Source organism: Ranitomeya variabilis, chromosome 2 (genome assembly GCF_051348905.1).
Source record: "Ranitomeya variabilis isolate aRanVar5 chromosome 2, aRanVar5.hap1, whole genome shotgun sequence".
NCBI classification, from domain to species: Eukaryota; Metazoa; Chordata; class Amphibia; order Anura; family Dendrobatidae; genus Ranitomeya; species Ranitomeya variabilis.
The window spans coordinates 998,150,367-998,172,997 of NC_135233.1; positions in this window are offsets into that span (position 1 = coordinate 998,150,367).

The following is a 22,631-nucleotide window of genomic DNA, read 5'->3' on the forward strand; positions in this document are numbered from 1 at the left end:
GGATCGGGTCGGGTTTCATGAAACCCGACTTTGCTGAAAGTCGGCGATTTTTTAATTTGTCCGATCCATTTCGCTCAACCCTACTGCTGAGTTTCGAAAATTTTTCTGAAATTGTTCACAATTTTAGATGCAGTTGTTCACAGATTGTTGAACCTCTGACCATCTTTGTTTCTGAGAGAGTCCGCCTCTATAACATGCTCTTTTTACACACAGTCATGTGACTTAATTGAAAATTGACCCTCCAGCTGTTTTTCAATAGTACCACTTATATTTTCTGCCCTTTGTTAACCAGGTCGCAACTTTTTTGAGATGTTTTGCTGCCATTAATTTCTAAATTAGTTAATTATTTTCAAATTAAATATAAAAATGTCTAACTTTCATCTTCCGATCTGTGTTCTATGTTTTGAATAAAATAAGGCTGTAAGATTTCTAAATCATTGCATTCTTGTTTTCTTTATACCTTTTTAGGAATTGGAGTTGCGCTTCAAATTGTATTCACTTGTAGAATTACACTTTGACTGCAGTTAAATTCTGCTTTTCATGACATGTTCCCATTAAGTCATTTGCTAGATTTCACAATACAAACTGCATATATTAATAAATATATATCATATACCTGATGAGGCTGGTGCACTTATTGTGACATGCCATGTCAGATTGGCTGTATAATCCTATATGAACGCTTCTGCTCAATATCCGCCTACCTAGCTGGATTTACATATCCTCAATGTCCCTCTTGCTGTCTAGATTTTTCATTGTTCATAAAAAATTGCATCTTTCAGTCAGCCTGGGTGGGCTCATGAGCTCACACTCTTTAGTTGGGTTCATATAATGCTCATTTTACTTTCAAGAATTTATAGACATTTTGTCATGGATTTTCAAAGTAAGTACACCAGCTTCATCAGCTTTAACAGCTCTATTTAATAATGAATACAATTTGTAATGTGAAATCTGGGTATAGATCTGCTTTTAGAACTCCAAATACAATCTTAACTTAAATTCCAGTATTTAAGACTAAGACCTTTATATCAAATTTAATTGGGCAAATCTGATCCCTACGTAGCTACAAAATAGTTAATTAATAAGTGCCCAAATTGGGATGAAAGTGATAAAAAGGGCCAAGGGATATCATTAGCTTCTGTCAACAGGAGCTGTATGCAGACGCTAATTAACATGGCTGAAATTTTAGACATCCCTCCTGAACCGAAAGAGAACTAATGAAGCTCTCTTCATTGGAATTCCAAAGGAGAACTGTCCAGGGAGACACCGGTCAGTTTCACTAGAGCCTCTGTGGATTTGTGCTATAGATCCGATCTCACAGGAATTGACCACAACATGTAAAAGTAGGCCGGTGCAGCGAGGATTGGATGGAAACTGATAGTCTAGATAAGAAGTGATTATCTGTCTCTATGCACAGCCACATAAAAATGAAATAAAATAAAAAAATAAACCTAATTTAGAAGGACTTACCTAAAAGTAATGACGATATAAAAGTCAAAGAATACCATCAAATTAGTTAAATCCCAAAAAAATGCATTCCAAAAATGCAAAAAGAGATTTCTAAAAAATATATAAACATTTAATTGAAAAACATAAAGTCACTAAAAACAGAAATCAGTATAGAAGATCAATATATGGAAATACTAGACTTGGAGGAAAAGTGAAGAAATTAAATGAAGTATGTATATGCTATATAGTAAGGAGGAGGTCTGCAAAAAGTAGTTAGGATGGAATTCCTGATCAAAAAAAAAAAGGAAAATAAATGTTATAAATATATATATATAATCAAGATCTGAAAAGTGTGACAATACCATTAAATATTAGATTGAGACATTGCACTAAACCCGTGATGTAAACATTATAAAGTTAATTATCATTCCATTTCATGTGAACATGCATGAAGATAATAACATCATTAGATGTGGAAAAGTATGTAAAAGGAGAGTGCTAAGGCATATATAAAACATTAATAATACAGACCTGACGGCATGAAGAAACTAATCCTCTGCTATCGCCTCTGATGGGTGTTTCGCGTCAGCGTCTACAGGGAGTAAGATAAAAGCCTAAATAAAATCTCAATATGTAATCAAAATAGCATACCTACAGTTATAACCCTTCCTATGTATTAATCCTGTAATGGCAATCTTATTTTGCACATGACGTTTTAGTGCAGCATTTTTTAGTTATTGTGTTCTTTCTTGTTTTCCCATAAACTTTCATATGAGACCAGAAAAGAAAAACCCTGAAACAAAATGGAAGATTTTCATGGTATTTTTTAAAAGCTGTAAAATGCTGTATAAGTGTATGCCCACATGAAATTGCTTTGATGTGGATTTTGTAGATCTGCTTCAAAATTCACATACAAAACAATGTGAACAGAAGCTAAAATATTTGTGAAAACCTGGGGAATCTAACTTAAATAATTAAATAAGGTTTATTTTCTTATTTGTTGTAACTAAATTGTCCAAAATAGTTATCTTATATTAAAAATGTATCACTTTTATATCCAGTTGTGGCCAAAAGTTTTGAAACTAACACAAATTTTGGTTTTAACAAACTTCGCTGCTTCAGCTTTTATAGTGACAATTAGCATTAAGTCTATATTGTTAGCAAGAATGATATGATGAATCACAGGACATTGCAAACTCATTCCTTGTTTTAGAAATTAACTTAGTCACCAAAAAAATTTCCCTTGAATTTCAGTCTTACCGTAAAATGACTGGATTACATCATGTTAGGGGTCGAGTTCCCATCTCTGCACAGGGGGAATCTCGGGCCATCTCCGCTGCAGTCCCACATTCTTCTCCTGCCGCGGTGGAGCCTGCTCAGCGGAGACGTCGGTCCCAGCGTCTCGCTCAGTCTGACTCTGTACAAAGAGTTACTGCTGCCTTTCCTGCTTCTGCCATTGAAGTCAGTGCTGGGCAGCAGCGAGCAGACGCTTCTGGGACTAAGTCCTGCTTTTCTCGTTCTGAGCATGCCCAGAGTAGGATCTCTCGGTGGAGATCGAGGGTCACATGATCAGATACTTCAGCTAAGGCCATTGGTCCTTCAGGAAGGTCCTGTAGGTGCTCAGGCTCTGTGGCAGCCTCTCATTGGTCCTGTATGTGCTGCAACTATTTAAGGTTCGCATGGCTGCACGGCCATGCGCTAGTATTGTTCTTTGTTATGTGCTTTGCGCCATTGTGGTCACGTGAGAGTGTGTTCAGGGACCCGGCTGAAATAAGCTCCTAGAATGCTGGCACCTCCGGCGAGGAGTTTGTGTTTTTATGTATTCAGGGACCTGGCTGAAATAAGCCCCTAGAATGCTGGCACCTCCGGCGAGGAGTTTTGTGTGCATGCGTGACCACTGACTGCTCTCTGTTTGGGCAGTTAGCCTATGCCTCTGTGAAGTCTAACAGGGCACAGTGCTTTGCTTTCACGGCTACTCGGTGAATTAACTGAGTTAGTCCATACCGCCATATAGTGCCGCCGTTTGCTATCAGCAGGTACTCCTGCATGGTGGACCCCGGGCTGCGAACGCACCAATATCAATAAAAACATCTCTATTTACTATGTTCCACTAGCCCTAACATATCATTGCAGTGATCTTTTAGTTAACTCAGGAGAAAGTGTTGAGGACAAGGCAGCTGATATCACTCTGTCATGTTGATTGAATTATAAGAGCAGACTGGTTGCTTAGGAAGGGTGCTGGAGCTTGAAATCATTGGCTTCTTCTGTACAAGTAAACAAGGTTACCTCAAAGGAAACACATCCAGTTATCATTGCTTTGCATCAAAAGGTTTTTACAGTCAAGGAAAATGCTGCTTGTAAGATTGTCCCTAAAGAAACCAATTATTAGATTGTCAAGAACTTCAAGAGAGGTTCAATTGCTGTGAAGAAGGTTCCAGCGTTCAAAAAAAGTTTGGCAGGTACCAAGCACACATCCTAAACAGGATTCAGCTACATGGTTGGTTCCAATATTAGGGCAGAGCTATGCATACCACAACTAAGGGCATTGTGTTGTCAGAAACGCATTAGTTTTAAATGTTTTCAATGTATCCAAGTTTTTAACAAGTTGTGAATAAACTTTAAGATTTTAGTTACCGGATGGCAGTGCCGAATGTTCTTTAATCTTGCTGGGCTCCACCAGCGGAATCTGGCACTCTCCGGATATCAGTTTTTATTATCGACAAGTGTTGTGAGCTTCCTTTAACTACTTGTAGTATTTACTTTGGTAATATTTGTAATAAATATATATAACTATATTTATATACAGTGGGTATGGAAAGTATTCAGACCCCTCTAAATTTTTCACTCGTTTTTTCATTGCAGCCAGTTGGTAATTCAAAAAAGTTCATTTTTTTCAAATTAATGTACACTCTGCACCCCATCTTGACTGAAAAAAAACAGAAATTTAGAAATTTTTGCAAATTTATTGAAAAAGAAAAACTGAAATATCAAATGGTCATAAGTATTCAGATCCTTTGCTCAGACACTCATATTTAAGTCACATGCAGTTCATTTCCTTGTGATCCTCCTTGAGATGGTTCTACTGCTTCATTGGAGTCCAGCTGTGTTTAATTAAACTGATAGGATTTGATTTGGAAAGGCACACACCTGTCTATATAAGACCTCACAGTTCACAGTGCATGTCACACCAAATGAGAATCATGAGGTCAAAGGAACTGGCCAAGGAGCTCAGAGACAGATTTGTGGCAATGCTCAGATCTGGCCAAGGTTACAACAGAATTTCTGCAGTACTTGAGGTTCCTAAGAGCACAGTGGCCTCCATAATCCTTAAATGAAAGATGTTTGGGACCACAGAAGTGTTCCTAGGCCTGGCTGTCCAGCCAAATTGAGCAATTGTGGGAGGAGTGCCTTGGTGAGAGAGGTAAAGAAGAACCACCAAGATCACTGTGGCTTAGCTCCAGAGATGCAGTAGGGAGATGGGAGAAAGTTTCACAAAGTCAACTATCACCTCCACCAGCCGAGCCTTTATGGCAGAGTGGCCGGGCATAAGCCTCTCCTCAGTGCAAGACATATGAAAGCCCTCATAGAGTTTGCTAAAAAACACATGAAGGACTCCCTGACTATGAGAAATAAGATTCTCTGGTCTGATGAGATGAAGATAGACCATTTTGGTGATAATTCTAAGTGGGATGTGTGGAGAAAACCAGCAACTGCTCATCACCTGCCCAATACAATCTCAACAATGAAACGTGGTGGCAGCATCATGCTATGGGGGTGTTTTTCAGCTGTATAGACAGAACAACTGGTTGTCATTGGAATAAAATAACAAAGGAGTGGCTTCAGAACAACTCTGTGACCATTCTTGACTGGCCCAGCCAGAGCCCTGACCTAAACCCAATTGAGCATTTCTGGAGAGACCTGAAAATGGCTGTCCACCAACGTTCACCATCCAACCAGACAGAACTGGACAGGATCTGCAAAGAAGAATGGCAGAGGATCCCCAAATCCAGGTGTGGAAAACGTGTTGCATCATTCCCAAGAAGACTCATGGCTGTACTAGCTCAAAAGGGGGCTTCCACTCAATACTGAGCAAAGGTCTGAATACTTATGACCATGTGATATTTCAGTTTTTCTTTTTTAATAAATTTGCAAAAATTACTACATTTCTGTTTTTTTCAGCAGTCAAGATGGGGTGCAGAGTGTACATTAATGAGAAAAAAATGAACTTTTTTGAATTTACGAAATGGCTGTAATGAAACAGTGAAAAATTTAAAGGGGTCTGAATACTTTCCATACCCATTGTACTTCTTTTATTGTAATATTATTCATTAATATATATTATTTGATTAATTTATTATCTCCAAGTATTTCACTAATTTTTTTTTGCACTTGGCACATTGTATTTCTATGCTAGCAGGTATACTGTCTCATATGATGAGATGTGAGGTATTTTTGCCCCATACTTAATTATGTCTTGTATTTGGATTTATGTTGTTATGCATTTTTTAAATATTTTTTATTGATTTTTTGCTACATGGATTATTTGTATTGATTCACCTAATTACACTATATTAATTGCTCAGTGTGCGTGTTTTATATAGCTACCCTTTATTTTTTAATTGTACATATTACTCCAGCAATACATTCACTAAGATGCGAATACAACGCCAACCTTAGTGAATCAGGCCTATAATGTTAAGCACTTATGTGAGGGATTATTTTCAGGCTCAAACTGTAATTTGGGGGGAAGTAAGCTACTCTGAAATGTCAGATATTGCATCGGCCATTAGATAAGCATAAGTGTATTGGGACAAGACTATTTAAGACACTTACCAATATACAATATACAATACACTGGGCTTCAATGGTAGAAAAAGGTGAAAGGAAGGAATAATATCCTAAATTGCAACATACTGATCCTTTGTTTGTGAGTTAAGACACTGCAAGAGGTATTTCAGTTATGAACCCCCCAAAATTATTGTGATTGTGGCAGACATTGATCATTCATTGACCACTGTTGATGGTCCAACTTAGCTATTTTAGCTTACTTTTATCTTACGTATTTAAGCAGCTCTAGGACATTTTCCATAGACTAATTTCTCATTTATCTAATCTATTTCTTATATTTCAATACTGAACTTCTTAACCCAGGAACAGATATATAGTAAAACAGCATTTGGACCTCGTGCTCTCAGCCCTCAGTTTTCGAGAATAACCCCGGGTGATCTCACAATCTGCTGAATTTTCTTATACCGCTAAATAAGGAATTTACTTAATCACTTGTGAGACAACGCTCTGGAATTCAAGGACATGATGTGTAAATATGCCCATCTCTCTTGGCATATTAACGTGGTCATGACAAAGCAATGCTGCCCAGCGTAGATTTTAATAATATTTGAATTCTAATTGGCTTTAAATTCAATAAATACGTTTTAAAAGGTTTATTCTAATGCACAAGACATTTTGTCTCTCAGATGTCGTTTTCTTCAGATGTAAGGAACCTTGTGGAATACATGCTGGATCAATGCTGGAAAGTTATCTATGATGGGATACTAGCTCATTAAAGCCTTCATCCAATTAACCCTGACTCCATGACTGTTATCCTTGCCCCTGGACCTCCCTTTGTCATTGCAGAATTCCCAGCAGGACCTTTCTGGGCTGTGACATCTTGAGTAGTTCCTGTAATCCTAATTCATCCTAAAATAGGGGATTAGACCAAGACTTTTAATTCTATTAAAGGTTCTAATTTACACCATGGACAGAGGAACCCAGAGAAAATATAACTAGAGAAAACAAAGCAATATAGCAATATACATAGGGTCCAGGACAAAGGTAGAATTTTACTTGGACATTGCCACCACTTCAGATGTCCTCAGAACACATGGGGAACACATAAGTAGAAGCTCATAGCCATAACTCAAGGTAAAACAATACAAATATATTTTTAAAATAATTCAACCTCCATGTTATGTAAAAACCTTTTGGTTCTATATTACAAATCTGTGGGCACTTTCTGCACAACCCCCTAATTGTCATCCAATGGAACATACCAAACCATTTTTGTGTTTGGATTCTATATAAATGTGAGATGAAACATAAAAAATAAAAATGTCATTGCTTTTTTTATATCCCCCCAAAAAGTGTTATTGCAAATTCATCATTAAGTTATATATACCCAAAAATGGTAAAATTGAAAATTATAATTTACCCCACAGAAGTCAAGTCCTCATGATGTTGACAGGAAAAGAAAATACATTGCTCAAAAAAATAAAGGGAACCCTCAAACAGCACAATGTAACTCCAAGTCAATCACACTTCTGTGAAATAAACCGGTCCAGTTATGAAGCAACGCTGATTGTGAATCAATTTCTCCTGCTGTTGTGCAAATGGAACAGACAACAGGTAGAAATGATAGGCAATTAGCAAGACAACCCCTATAAAGGAGTAGTTCTGCATGAGGTGACCACAGGCCATTTCTCTGTCCTTATCCTTTTTGGCTTTTGCTTTGGTCACTTTTGCTTTTTGTCATTGCCCTCACCCCTAGAGGTACTGTACAGTAGCATAAGGCGGTGTCTACAACCCACAGATGTGGCTAACGTAGAACAGCACATCCAGAATGGCACATCTATGCAATCTATGGCAAGACGGGTAGCTGTGTCTGTCAGCACAGTGTCCAGAGCATAGATCAGATACCAAGAGACAGGCCAGTACCTCAGGAGACATGGAGGGGGCCATAGGAGGGCAACAACCCAGCAGCAGGACCGCTGACTCCTCCTTTGTGCAAGGAGGAAATGGAGGAGCAGTGCCAGAACCCTGCAAATGACCTCCAGCAGGCCAGTAACATCTATGTGTCTGCTCAAACTTTCAGAAATATTGGTTTCTGACTTGAGGTGGAATCTATGTCATATTTATTACTGGTACAGTTGTTTAAAAAAGATCTTTCACCATTTTGAGCATATTAAACTGGCCACATAATGGAACAGTAGCTACAGAGCTGACTAAAATTTTTTTTAATTTTTTTTATTTTCTCATCTCTGTTATGGAGATATCAAAGGGAACCTGTCATGTAAATAAATGCTATTAACCTGCAGATATGGGGTAAATAGCATTCTGACTCTGTGGTGCCAGCACTGAGAGTTGCGCTGCCGGGAGGAAATTAAAGGGACACTGTCACCTGAATTTGGAAGGAACAATCTTTAGCCATAGGGGCGGGGTTTTCAGGTGTTTGATTCACCCTTTCCTTACCCGCTGGCTGCAATATGGGATTGAAGTTCATTCTCTGTCCTCCATAGTACACGCCTGCGCAAGGCAAGATTGCCTTGTGCAGGCATGTACTACGGAGGACAGAGAATGAACTTCAATCCCATATTGCAGCCAGCATGCAGCCAGCGGGTAAGGAAAGGGTGAATCAAACACCCAAAAACCCTGCCCCTATGGCTAAAGATTGTTCCCTCCAAATTCAGGTGACAGTGTCCCTTTAACTTAATTCCCTCTAGCAATGTTTGACTTCCAGTGCAGGGCTGGCGTCAACACGGTTCCTGTCACTGCTCTGTGTAAAGAGAGTGGCGGCTGTAACTATGCTCCCTGCACTGGCTCTAATAGTGCAGTTATTTTCCTCGGAGCAGCAAGGCTCTGGCGCTGCATGTCTGACCAGCGGTGATGATTTTACCCGGTGATAAGAAGCAGTGTTTGCCGTGCTGTCATGCACAAGACGGCAGGACAAACACTCAGTGTTCTGGCAACCGAACAGTAACACAGACTTCCTGGTGAAGTCCATGTTTGGTGTCCGTGCTTGAACAGTAGGTGTTCGGTACAGACACCGAACTTTACTATTCAGGTTCGCCCATCTCTAATTATAATTTACTATAATCCCAAGTAGCTGTTCCAGGAGACCAATCATAAGCAGGAGGTGTCATGTAGGAGAAAAAAAAATGCCACAAAAAACTAATATAATACCACCAATCAATATAAATGTGCAAGTAGCAAGGTAGAACTGTAGTTAAATTAATAAAATATAACTTTTAATTCACTCCATTAAAATGAGTCACTCAGACTCATAAAACCACATGACAGACAACGTACATATATTATCTAATGCTCCCAGTGAGCTCTACGAAAAGCTCCAATATAGCACGGTGACAAATAATGACACCTATTCTAATAGAGACCAACACCTCACGGGAAGTTTCTTATCTCATATAAACTGTATATAATGGGCTTTACAACAGATCCAATCAAAAGGAGTCATTAATGATTGCTACTTATATATAGGAACAATCTCACCCAAAGTGTAGGTTGCTTCACAGCGTATTATGGTCAGGACGTCCGTACAAATAAGGTGGCACTCTGCGTGCCCGTTCAACACCTCATTATTATGGAATTCATCCCACCAATTGTCTCTTCCTCCTTCATTCAGAGTTCTCCCAACGCGTTTCTCGTGGCTTAATCATCAGGGGAGAGGCCACCTCACAATAATAATTAGATGTGTGTCATACGTCCGACACACATAGGAGGGTATATTTCCCCGCGCTCGCTTACTTCCTTTATATAACACGCCACTTACACCACATATGTGACGTATTAACGCCAGCGCCCGGGTTCCGGTTTTCCGGCGATCACATGATCCCTGGTTAAGAACGCCCCAGGGAAAATCATGTCCGCGTGAAGCGCAGTGACACGCATACGTCACTTCCGGTCCAGAAGGGAAAAAAATGCCCTGCTCTCAGCCATGATCTCAGCAACTACAGTATAGTGTGGAGCAGAATTTAGTGAGATTACAAACATCTTTATATCTCCTCTGATGGCAGTCAGTGTGGGGGGTAGGAAAAATAAAGCAAAGCTGAATTTGACTATAAAAACATCTTAAACTGCAGCTCTCTTCTTACAGCAATGTCAGCATTGCTTCTTCCCCCACATTGATACTGTCAATTGAGGAGATCTGAAGTGCTTGTATTCACAGTCAGCTCTGGTTTACACTACACAGTAGCTACAGAGATCAGGATTGAGAGAAAGGTTCTCTATCATTACATCTCACAGGAGAAAACATGTCTTTCTGATCTTCTGGTACACGTTCTTTTTTTTCCTGCATGAGACCCCCTGTTTTTCATTGGTCAATTTTATGCAGGGGACAAAGAACATGAGACTAGAGTCAAATCTCTGGTAACGTCCAATCTCTGCAATATAGTTGGGAAATTAAAATTTAGAAACTACATGTTACTTAACTCTGCAGCCACTATTCCTTGATGTGGCTAGTTTAATATGATCAAATTGATGAAAGATCCTCTTCAAGTATTAGATTTGTGGGGTTTCATAGCCTAGGGCACGCCGAGTCATAGGAGTCTTTATTTTCAGCCAAGTGAAGCTATGTGAAGACAATTCCTTTGAAACCTTGGGATAAGGTTGTGGATAAAAATAAAAAAGGAGGGTCCTGTCATCCAGGTCAAAGCTTTTCCTGGCACTTTAAGGCAGAACTGTCACAGGGAGGATTTCTAGCCCTTGCTGGTTGAGCAATAAACTCTTTTATCTGAGGAGCTGAAAACCTCTCTCAGTCTGGCGCTGATGTAAGGATTGCTTCAAGCACAAAACTGAAATGCATTAAGCTAGCGAGATCTGCCAGCCACCTGCCATCTGGACCAGCTCCCCTCCTCACTTTTCTATATTAACCTTGATATTTTTAATAGCGATCTAGTGCAAGCAGAATAAAATATTAAATAACAAGCTGAAGTAAAAAAATTACTTTGACGTACTCCACTCGAGGTCCTTTTATTAACCCATTTTTCAATTCAATATTAGAGTAATATCTTTAATAAAATAATTAAAACATAACTGTAGACTAAGACACAGACTTATTGTAGATAAGGATGCACTTCACTCCGTGTAAAAATCAGGTGCTCAGATAAAATACCACTCTTTAGTCAAATAAAAATAGGAATCTCTTTCTGAATTGTAGAATATATTTATTAAGTGAAGCAATCTCAAAAGAAATGTAACATTTCGGTTATTAACATCGACCTTCATCAGACTGTGACATCCAATGAAAATAGATTAAATGTGAATTTATACAAGAAATGACAAAAAATAGGCGTTACCCATAATGGTAATAACACTATGTTAATCCATAAGGAAGACAAAAAGTAGTCATAATCTAGATAGATTATAGGATCCAGTAAATTAATGCATATTTATAGGCATAATTGTATTTTGCTTATTGATTAAAGTTTTCAATTATCCTTTTTGTTCTCATTTTTTATTTTCTAATTTTTTATCATCTTTTTCTTCTTTTCTTATCTTTTAATTTCCTATTACATATACTCAAAAAATGTGTTTATTGTTTTACTTTATTCATTATTTTATATTAATTTTTCAATTTTTCTCTTTGTCTCTTTTTCATTTTCTTTACTTTTTCCATTTGTCATTATTGCATGTTTTTTTAATATTTTATATTTATTCTTATTTTCATCCTTATTTTGGACCTTTTTTCTTCATCATTATTCATTTCAGTAACCTTTTCCCCTTTTTTTCCTCTTTTATTTCTTTCTATCAACTGCCTAACTAATGCCATTATTTTCACTTGCAGCTTATCACTGGATTCGCTTTGCTAAGTACCACAACGCTGCAGCATAGGAGACATAAGATATGTCTGCTATAGGCCTTTCTTATATCCAACTGAGGTGGCAAATATAGTCACACAAGTTTCTACATCTGGTGAGTTTGTACAGATTTCCAGTAGTGAATTCAAGTCACGTGATCTCGAAAGAGAAGAGAATCCGGACAGCTCATCGGACTCGAATTACATAGTGCGACAATCGTGGAATATTTCAAAATGCAATGGATCCCAAGAGGGTTACGAGTTTCTTTGCGTCCCACTGTTTTTCAAGAAAATACTGTTTTTTGTCAATGATTAGAACAAGTTCTTAATAAATGGTCTCTAGATTAGATGACTCTGATTTTGGAACACCTCCACAAGGTAATAATGACCTGTCAAGGAAAAATTCAAAGTATTGTATCTCAACTTAAGGGCACCTTGCCAAAAGAGGAATTTGATTCTGTCAAAGCCTGTACTAAAGAAAACTTAGACTCCTTTCAGCAAGAAACCGAGAAAAAGAAACAGCAGAAATTCATCCATGGCACACAGGACTACTTGCAAAACAGAGTTTACAAATGGCAGGGCTCCACCTCCTCCTTTAGGTCCAACTTCAAAAATTACAGATATATAGGAGATTTATCAGCATCCAGTTTGGACAGCGAACATATGGACCTAAACAGATCATTTTTTTCTAGGCCCAGGTAGGAGATACAACCAAAGAAAAGGACGAGGAGGGAGGCCAATGTCGCAGAAACAACTCGCCACATGATGAACACAAGATAACAAGTAGCAACTCTAATCTAGTCATTAACATCTCATCTAAGTCCTTAGACCACACACAACTATCGTTACTACAAAAAAGCCTATCATTTAGTCCTATGTATAGATTTAACACATTCCAATCAGATCTACATCTATAAATATAGAAACCTATAGAAACCTATAGAAACCTCAGACTCAATGCCTTTTTCCACAGTCAGGTCCCTCCTTATAGGCCTACATAAAAAGTCACAACTACACCAATGAAGTTGTCTGATCTAGGCCTTAAACTACAAAGTTTCTTTAATCCTCCTAAGAATAGTTCACCAGTAGAGACCTTTATTTCACTCGTAGAAAAAGAAGTTTCTTAATTCACCAAATAAATCTCAAAAGGTGAGTTACACTTCCATTCTAATCTTGACCCTATCAAATGTGCAGCACTTCAAACTCTAATGTCCGATAAAGATATTATTATCAAACCATCAGATAAGGGGGAGCTACGGTTGTCATGGACTGTTCCATGTATCACAATGAACTTCTATCACAACTCAACAATCGGGATATCTATTTACCTTTATCCAAAACCCTACGGTTTCAATACGGAATAACCTGCAAATTATTCTTGGATAAGCCTGTGGCTTAGGCATTATCGATCACAAAACCCAGGATTTCCTAACTAAATTGGATTCTATCATTCCAGTGTTCTATACACTCCTCAAAATTCAAAAAGACTAGACAGACCCCCCCGGAGACCCATAATGGCATCCACGGACTCCACTTTATCTCCCCTATCGATCTTACTAGAGAAAGGGCTGACCCCTTAGTCAAGGACACACCATCCTTCATTTTAGACACAGAGGCTTTTTGAAAATCATCAAAGATTTCGGTCAATTACCTAAAGAAACCTTATTAGTTATGTTTGATATCAATAATCTATATACTTCAATACAGCATTCTAAGGGCATCAGAGCAACTAAAATACTACTAGATCAATCTTCCTTTGAACCAAAAATTACCAGTTTTCTAATAGATCTGTTAAAACTTGTCCTCACAGAAAATTTATTTCTTTTTGAAGACACATATTATATACAAATTCAAGGTATGGCCATGGGGTCAAATGTAGCTCCACCATATGCAAATAGTCATAGTCATACTTTGAATCACAAGATGTCTGTACCAATCAGTTATACCGCTCTCTTTGTCTATTATTGCTGAGATACATAGATGATATTTTCTGTATGTGGAATGGGATCACTGAGACCTTACAACATTACTTTAGCCAGGTTAACAATGTGTGGCCTGAACTTACATTCACCAAAAACAGTAACTCTAAAGAGATCAATTTTGTCGAGATCATGATAATTAAAGACACTAATGACATGTTGTCTATAGATCTTTATGTCAAAATTACAGGTTGTAATAATTTACTCTTATACCAAAGTTGTCATCCCACTGCTGTTAAGAAATCAATTCCCATTTCCCAATTTTAGAAGGTAAAAAGAATTGTGAGCAACCCAGAGACATGTTCCCAATGTCTAGGCAAAATGGAAACTAAATTGTCACAGAGGAGATATCCCCAGAACCTACTTCAGGGTTGCGGTACCTCATCTCATTCAACAAAGATGAAAAATGCAATGAAGAGAATTCCATTTGTCCATAAATTTCACCCCTTCACTTACAGATTACACCCAAAAATCGTAAACACTGGCCCCTGTTACATAACAGTAATCAGGAGATTCCAGAATTTCAATTACCTTTCCAACCATGCTTTAGATCAGGCATGTCAAACTCAGGGTACCCCGAGGGCCACATGAGTAACCAGAGGTTGTTGCGAGGGCCGCACACAGCAGCTAATGTCACACACGTATTTTAACAGCAGTCATGAAAACAAGATATGAAGTAGTAATATGTAACAGCAACATATATTTGCAGTGCGCAACAGCAACTAATATATTTAACAAAAATACAGCAATTAAAAACTACACATTTATTTGCTATCATTTTTTTCAATCATTAGTGTTTTGTCCTGAGGCTTGACACCTCTTTGTGCTACCAATTGTTGGTATATCAGGCTGAAATGACAACGCAGTGCCTACTTTGATCAAAGATGATAAGTGGTGATCAGTCAGCCTTGTTCTCTGAGAAAATTTTGTTAGTTTCTCTTGAAATACTCGTCTTTCTTCGATCAATTTTCTTTTTCTCATTGTTGGGGGCACATTGGCCATTTTATAATCAGAGTTTTCTGTGAAGAAAATTATCTGTTTACAAACTTTGCAAACACTGGATTTCTCTAGCCTAAGCACACAGCTTGCCAAAATGCAGTCTCCAGATGCTGTCGTTAAATCCAAATAGAGCAGTTCTGCCGGTACATATAGTAACAACTCCCCCAGCAGGTTTTATACAGATGGAGCTGTTCCACCGGCCAATATAGTAATGATTCCCCCAAAAGGTTATATACAGATGGTGCTGTAATACTGGTATCTATAGTAACAGCACCAATGGCAGGTTACATACAGATGGTGTTCCACCAGTTCATAGAGCATTTGCATCACAATTATTTATAATCTGAGTGCTCACCCCTCTCTTTAGTTTTTAATGGTTACATACAGGAGGGCCACTCACTTGCTTGGACTTTGCTTGTGCGGCAGTGGGTCCCTTCTTCCTCAGCACGGTCACAGTATCCCAGTCACTCTCAGCCACGACTCTTCCTCCGCTCACAACAAAACTGACTTTGGATGGTGATCAGCAGCCACGCGAGCCGCAGATGTACAAAACTCACGATCAGCACTTCCAGGTCGTCATTCATTGGCCCATATCCCTGCATATGACCTGCTTACGTGATCAGCAGCCGACCAAAGTACACGCGTCATGGATTGACACGGAGCTAGTTGGTCGGCTGCTGATCACGTAAGCAGGTCATATGCAGGGATATGGGCCAATGAATGAAGAGCCGGAAGTGCTGATCGTGAAGTTTTGAGCATCTGCGGCCCGCACAAAAGTCTCAAACTTTGTGTTTAGAGACAAAGTTTGAGACTTTTGTGAGGGCCGCAGATATGCCTGTGAAGGGCCGCATGCGGCCCTCGGGACACGTGTTTGACATGCCTGCTTTAGATGGCCAGTAGCCTTCAGAACAAAGTTGTTAGGGCAGACTTCGGATCAGCCAAAAATATACATCGCCAAGTATTTCTGAATACACAGAAAAGGGGTACTTTCCCATGCCTCCAATGCACTAAATGAGCTAATGTACTGAAAGGTAATAAAATTAGCCACCCCTACACAGGTATGGATATTCCTATACAGGACTATAGTATTATACCTGTGATTCTAGGATTATGGTTTATGCTATTAAGTGCCCTTGTGGTAGGATTTATGTTGGTGAAACCACACAAGCAGTTAAAGATCGTATATCACAACATAAATCTGATATATGATGTGGACGGCACAATCTGCTCATTCCATATCACTTTCACACAACAGGACACACAATTGCCCAATTAAGATTCCTAGTATTGGAACAGATCCATCCTAACAGAAGAGAGGACACCCAGATCAGACGCCTTAAATTTAGAGAAGCATTCTGGATTCAACCACTTACAGAGTATGGAACCTAAAGGCCTAAATAGGGAATATGATGTCATGAGTTTTTGCTGATATATTACAATTGTCTGTATTTGTTTCATATGTTCAAATATTATTGATATTGCTTCTTTTACCTTTTTTACATTAGTTCCCTCAGTCTCGCTCTTGATTCCACTTCCAAGAGGGGTATGGAGATATACAATAATACATATTATTCTAAAATAATTATTTCCAATTTTTCTCAATTTATTTAGTTATATTGTTTCAAAATATTTATCTTTTCAATTATACTTTTTGTCCTCATTTTTTATTTTCTATTTTTTTTTTATTTTTAATGATCTTTTTCATTTTTAAATTTCCTATTAAATATACTCAAAAAATTTTTTTGTTATCTTTATTCACTATTTTATATTCATTTTTCCATTTTTTTCTTTTTCTCTTTTTTTCATTTTCTTTACTTTTTCCATTCGTCATTGTTTTATGTTTTTTATATTTTATATCTATTCTTATTTTCATCCTTATTTTGGTCCTTTCTTCTTTATCATTATTCATTTCAATAACCTTTTCCCTTGTTTTTTCTTTTTTCCCCTCTTCCTGCCTTTCCTTTTACTGCCTAACTAGTGCTATTATTTTTATTTGCAGCTTATTACTGGATTTGGTTTACTAAGTACCACAACGCTAAACCAACAACAAACTGGTACAAAAAGACCAAAAACTAAGTATAATCCAAAACAATAATATCTTTATTGTATAGTACAAAAATGGATACATAAATCTAAAACCAACTGGCCACCCAGTCATAGGGACCAGGCACTCTAACACAGTAACAGCCAAAAATATATAAGAGGAGACATATATCCAACCTAAAATTACCACCCAGCTGCAAAAAACATCTTTCCATAGATGTGATGTATAGATGACATAAATCTCAATAGTCAGCGGTAGTGTACACTGACAAAACAGTATTAAGATAAGGTGCGAGTGCGTATAATAAGGTCAGTGTAACACCACTGTCCCGCATTACTGTCCAGCCCCAACGCACGTTTTGTTATGACTTCCTCAGGAGGCCTCCTGAGGAAGTCATAACGAAACGTGCGTTGGGGCGGCAGGGACTTGGTTCACCGGCACAACAGCCTGCTTTACTGGTAAGACATGTGATATCCTTCCGTAATAACCTTTGTCATCTGTAACACCACTGTCCCCCATTACTGTCCCGCCCCAACGCACGTTTCGTTATGACTTCCTCAGGAGGTCTCCTGAGGAAGTCATAACGAAATGTGCGTTGGGGCGGCAGGGACTTGGTTCACCGGCACAACAGCCTGCTTTACTGGTAAGACATGTGATGTCCTTCCGTAATAACCTTTGTCATGCGGGACAGTAGTGTTACACTGACCTTATTATACGCACTCGCACCTTATCTTAATACTGTTTTGTCAGTGTACACTACCGCTGACTATTGAAATTTATGTCATCTATACATCACGTCAATGGAAAGATGTTTTTTGTAGCTTGGTGGTAATTTTAGGTTGGATATATGTCTCCTCTTATATATTTTTGGCTGTTACTGTGTTAGAGTGCCTGCTCCCTATGACTGGGTGTCCAGTTGGTTTTAGATTTATGTATCTATTTTTGTACTATACAATAAAGATATTATTGTTTTGGATTATACTCAGTTTTTGGTCTTTTTGTACCAGTTTGTTGTTGGTTAATTGGTTTTGAGTTATAGGTCCTTTATACTGTTTTGGGAGTATCTTTGTGTGTTTAAGTACCACAACGCTGAAGCAAAGGAGACATTGCGCTCCATATATGTGTTTCACCGCATATCTCTTCTGGTTCTGGCTCCAGCTGCTCATCATCATGCGTTCCAGGACTCCATTTCACTTCTATGCAATCCAGCACTTCCGGCACTGACCTCAGAATACCCACCGCCGGGACGCACTTCCAGTGCATTCCAGATCTGCTTCTCACCTCACCTCTTACAGGCACTTCCAGTTTCGGCCGTCTGTCTCATGACGCACTTCCGGTGCGTTCCACTCTTGCGTTTGACCACTATACAGTGTGCCACTTCCTGTCCCTGCCAGATACTAGCAAGTGTGCAATGACTTTTAATCACCCAGGTGTCTTAGATACACCAATGCTGCATATATCTATTTAAGCTAAACCAGTCCTCAGTATGTCAACGCTCTTCACAGGGATTATTCCCATACCCAGCTCACTTAGTGCTGTCTTTCAATGATTCAGCTATTCCTCAGGCAATCACACCAGGGTCCTTTTCTTGTTTGCACTCAAGACATTTTTTGTTTGCACCAGGGGCATTTTTCCTTGGCACTATATCTCTGTTATCTTGAGTATCTCATCAACTAAAGGATACAAGAATAACATTGGGATTCATATATTCTCAATTAGAAGCATGTTCACTCTCTTTATAATTTGTTTATCTTAACATAATTAAAAAAAATATCTATTTTTTCAATTTCTTTCTTCCCTTTTTTTGCACTCAGTACTTAGTTCAAACACCACATACACCTTCATACCACTCTTGTCCAGTGACCTGTTCATTTCAATTAAAAGATTAAACATTAATCAATAAGCAAAATACTATTATGCCTATAAATATGCATCAATTTAGTCTACCCTATAATCTAGATTATGACAATTTTTTGCCTTCCCTATGGATTAACATAGTGTTATTACATTATGTGTAACCCCTATTTTTTGTCTTTTCTTGTATATATTCACATTTAATTTGCTTTTTTTGCATGTCACAGTCTGATAAAGGTCGATGTTTTGAGATTGCTTCACTTAATAAATATAATCTTGAATTCTGAATTCTGGAAGAGTATCAGATTCCTATTTAATAAGACACATATTTAGGGATATAGACCCACTGATATGTTCCCCATGATTTTTTGCTTAGCTGCAATAGATCAATGTATAGGTTTTGGATATGCGGTCCATATCTTTCTCTACAGCTATGGTATAATAATTAAAACAAAGCTCAATAATGTAATATAACGTTTGCAGTAATTGTTGATTAGTCCTGCACATTGGCTCGAAGCTCTACTTTTGTCTCATCCATAAAATGTGGTTCCAGTAGCCTATTAGCTTGTCTAGATGATGTTTAGCAAACTTCAGATAGGCACCAACGTTTTTTTGGAGAGTAATGACTTTATCTTTGCAATCCTGCCATGCACACTATTGTTTTTCAGTGTCCTACTGATGGTGGACTCACCAACAATAACAGACAGCAGTAACCCAAATCTTAAGGAACTCCTTCCCATGTGATAAAAACCATACTCGTATACATTTATATAAAACTTGCTTTAACGGAACTTTTAAGTATAAATATAACAAACTATCATTTTTTCTTTTTTTTAATGGATAGTGGTTGGTCACAGCACAGATGTTAACATGAATCGCAGGGGTAAGGCACGATTGGCCTGCTGAAACCATCAGTACGAAGCATTTTGCCACAGCCGGACTCCCGTGCAAGTCAGCTTTCGTATAGGAAACCTCTATAATATGTAATTGACTGCCAAGGAAGAGCAGAGTTTTTTAAATGGCGACTCCCACAAATTAAACCTAAAACCTGCTATATACCATTCTGAAGGCCAGAAAAGAAGATATCCAAATCGATGTCTATCAGATAAACACTGTCAGTCAATATAAGCCGTGAATTGTCCCCCTCAAGTTGCCAATGTCTGACAATAAATATGGCCTTAAAGCGTACAAAACGGGACATTCCAGCATTTAGCATGCAGTGTGAAAGCTCGACCGCCGCCCCCTCCCTGGCACCCTGCCAAACCATGTAGGGAATAACCTGAAACCACACCAGGTAAAGCTCAGAAAAGAATCAGCATCATGTTGAGGAACTCTCACAGGTCGCCTCTTCTCCTGTCATTGTGGTCATTCCAGCCAGCATGAAGGACCAGAAAGACAGTAGAAGAGGTGGCCGGTGAGATCCCAACCACCACTGGCAGCAACTGCAACCAGGTCAAACCCCTAATGCCTCTCCAGTGAATGTCCAAGCCACGGAAACCAAGTCCTCTTCCATCTGATCGACGATCTGCTCTTTGTGCCCTCCAAATCCATTCTACCTGTTTAGCCCCCGCCTGCAAAGAGACGAATTTTAGCAAACCAATAAATCCGGTCTAATGTACCTGAAAATGCTAGAAGAACGCTATCTGCCAATAAGTTGGATTTCAGAGTTGGGCAGACCAGCCCGTGCAGCTTAAGTAGCAGCCCCAATCCTTAACTAGTGGGTACTAAAATCCTTAGGGGGGAGACCCAACGACAATCTACACTTGCAAAGGATGAACAAAAATTGGAATCTCGTCAGAGGGTAGCCGTCTTCATTTGAGAAGAATGAATATCCAGAATGACGAAAAGAATTATTATTGAATTATTGTCTAGGGGCAAGAGGGGGAAACAGGATCAGGAATGGAAAATAACGGTATCCAGGAACCAACTCTGGAGGGATCTGTTTTCGATTTTCGAATGCGGATACGCAGACCTCCTTCACAAAAGGTAATCATCGTGAAGGCCCCCCGGGTTACATATGGATAGGGAAACTAACTCACTGACGCGTAGGGCTCCAAAAAATTCTAGACCAAAATCGGTAGAAAAAGGAAAGAGTCGTAAGGAAAGGAGCAGATGGTAAAAATAGAGTCAATGAGATGCTTAAACAGATGGAAGGAGATGGGTCATCTGCTTTCTTTTCGAATGTGTACCTTTCTCCAGCCCCTGATGGCCTGTTGGATGATGAATGATTTTGTGATATCTGATCATCCACAGAGGCGAAAATGAAAGGCTAAACGAGAGAGTTGGTTCTGAGCTACCGAACCTGAAACCCCAAGATTATGAAGGTCGAGTAAATACTGAATAGTAACTTCCAACCGAACTAAATCTGATGATTCCACCTGTCTATTACCTACAAAATCATACCACTCTCCATGCCTCACCGTAAGCTTGCCACACTGTCGAAGCCAGAGAAGACCTTACCAGAATCATCAGTTGTTCTCCACCACTTATGACATGAGGGATGGTCATGGGTAACCCTCCGCCTGGGCATTGGGACAAAGCTCTCGGAATCTCTGACAACCGAAATGAGAAAGAGAATCAGAAATTATATTATGCACACCTGGTATGTGACGAGCCCGAAATCAAATGTTAAAACCCAGATATTTTAGTATCAAAAACATAATCAGCTTAGATCTGGGAGGGATGAAGATGCTAGATGATTGATATAATGGACAACACTCAAGTTATTAGACCAAAAGGAAGTTTGTACATTTTGGAGCCCCAAATAGCAATGACTGCAAAGATGGGGAATAAGGTTAGATTTTTAGTTTAACCCCTAGAGTGCCTGACTCTGGCCAGGGTTTTGCACACCACCGTTCCCTAAAAATTACACCAAAACCTGATGAACCAGCAGTATTGGAAAAAAGGGATATATCATCATTAGATGATTCTTGGGACTGAAAATAAGTATGACCATTGAATGTTAAAAGGAACTGTCTCCAGATATTTAGGTCAGCTCATAACGGAGACATAATACGAATCCGGTGATGGGGGAGCTTTATATCTTTGGTAGAAAGAGACAAATGCCTGGAAAAATTACTACTCATGGACATAACACAACATGAAAATGAGGAGGCTTAATAACGACTGCATTTGAAGAAAGGTGAAACTCCAGACCAAGCAAAACCCCATGAGCAAAGACAATAGTTTTGGGATTTTTTTCTTGTTGAAGCTGAAAAAAACATTTTTACTGAATCAATTTCAGTTCCCAAAAAGGATAATGTAGTGCCTGGGCCATGGGTTTTTCATCTGATAATGGGACCCCAAAATGTGACATAAGATCTGGAAAAGAGTCCCATAAAAACTGTCACGAACTGGAATTCTGAGGGCCAATTAAAAGGAAATCATCTGGGCAATGAAGAATACAAGGATTACAAGTCTCATAGTTTACAACCCATTACAGGAAGGATCTGCATAGCTCAAAATAGTAACAAGAAATAGAGCAACCCATAGGAAGACATTTGTCATAATAAACCATAACCATCCACACAACAACCTAAAACATGATGACAGTCAGGATGAACCGGAAGAAAGCGGAAAGTCGACTCTATGTCAGATTTTTCGGCTGGTCTCAGAGAGGCCACTGTTCTGTCAAAAAACATGTATGTCACTGACACATCTTCTTCAGAGATGACCTTGTTAACCGAACAGCCTTTGGGGTAGAAAAGGTAATGAATTA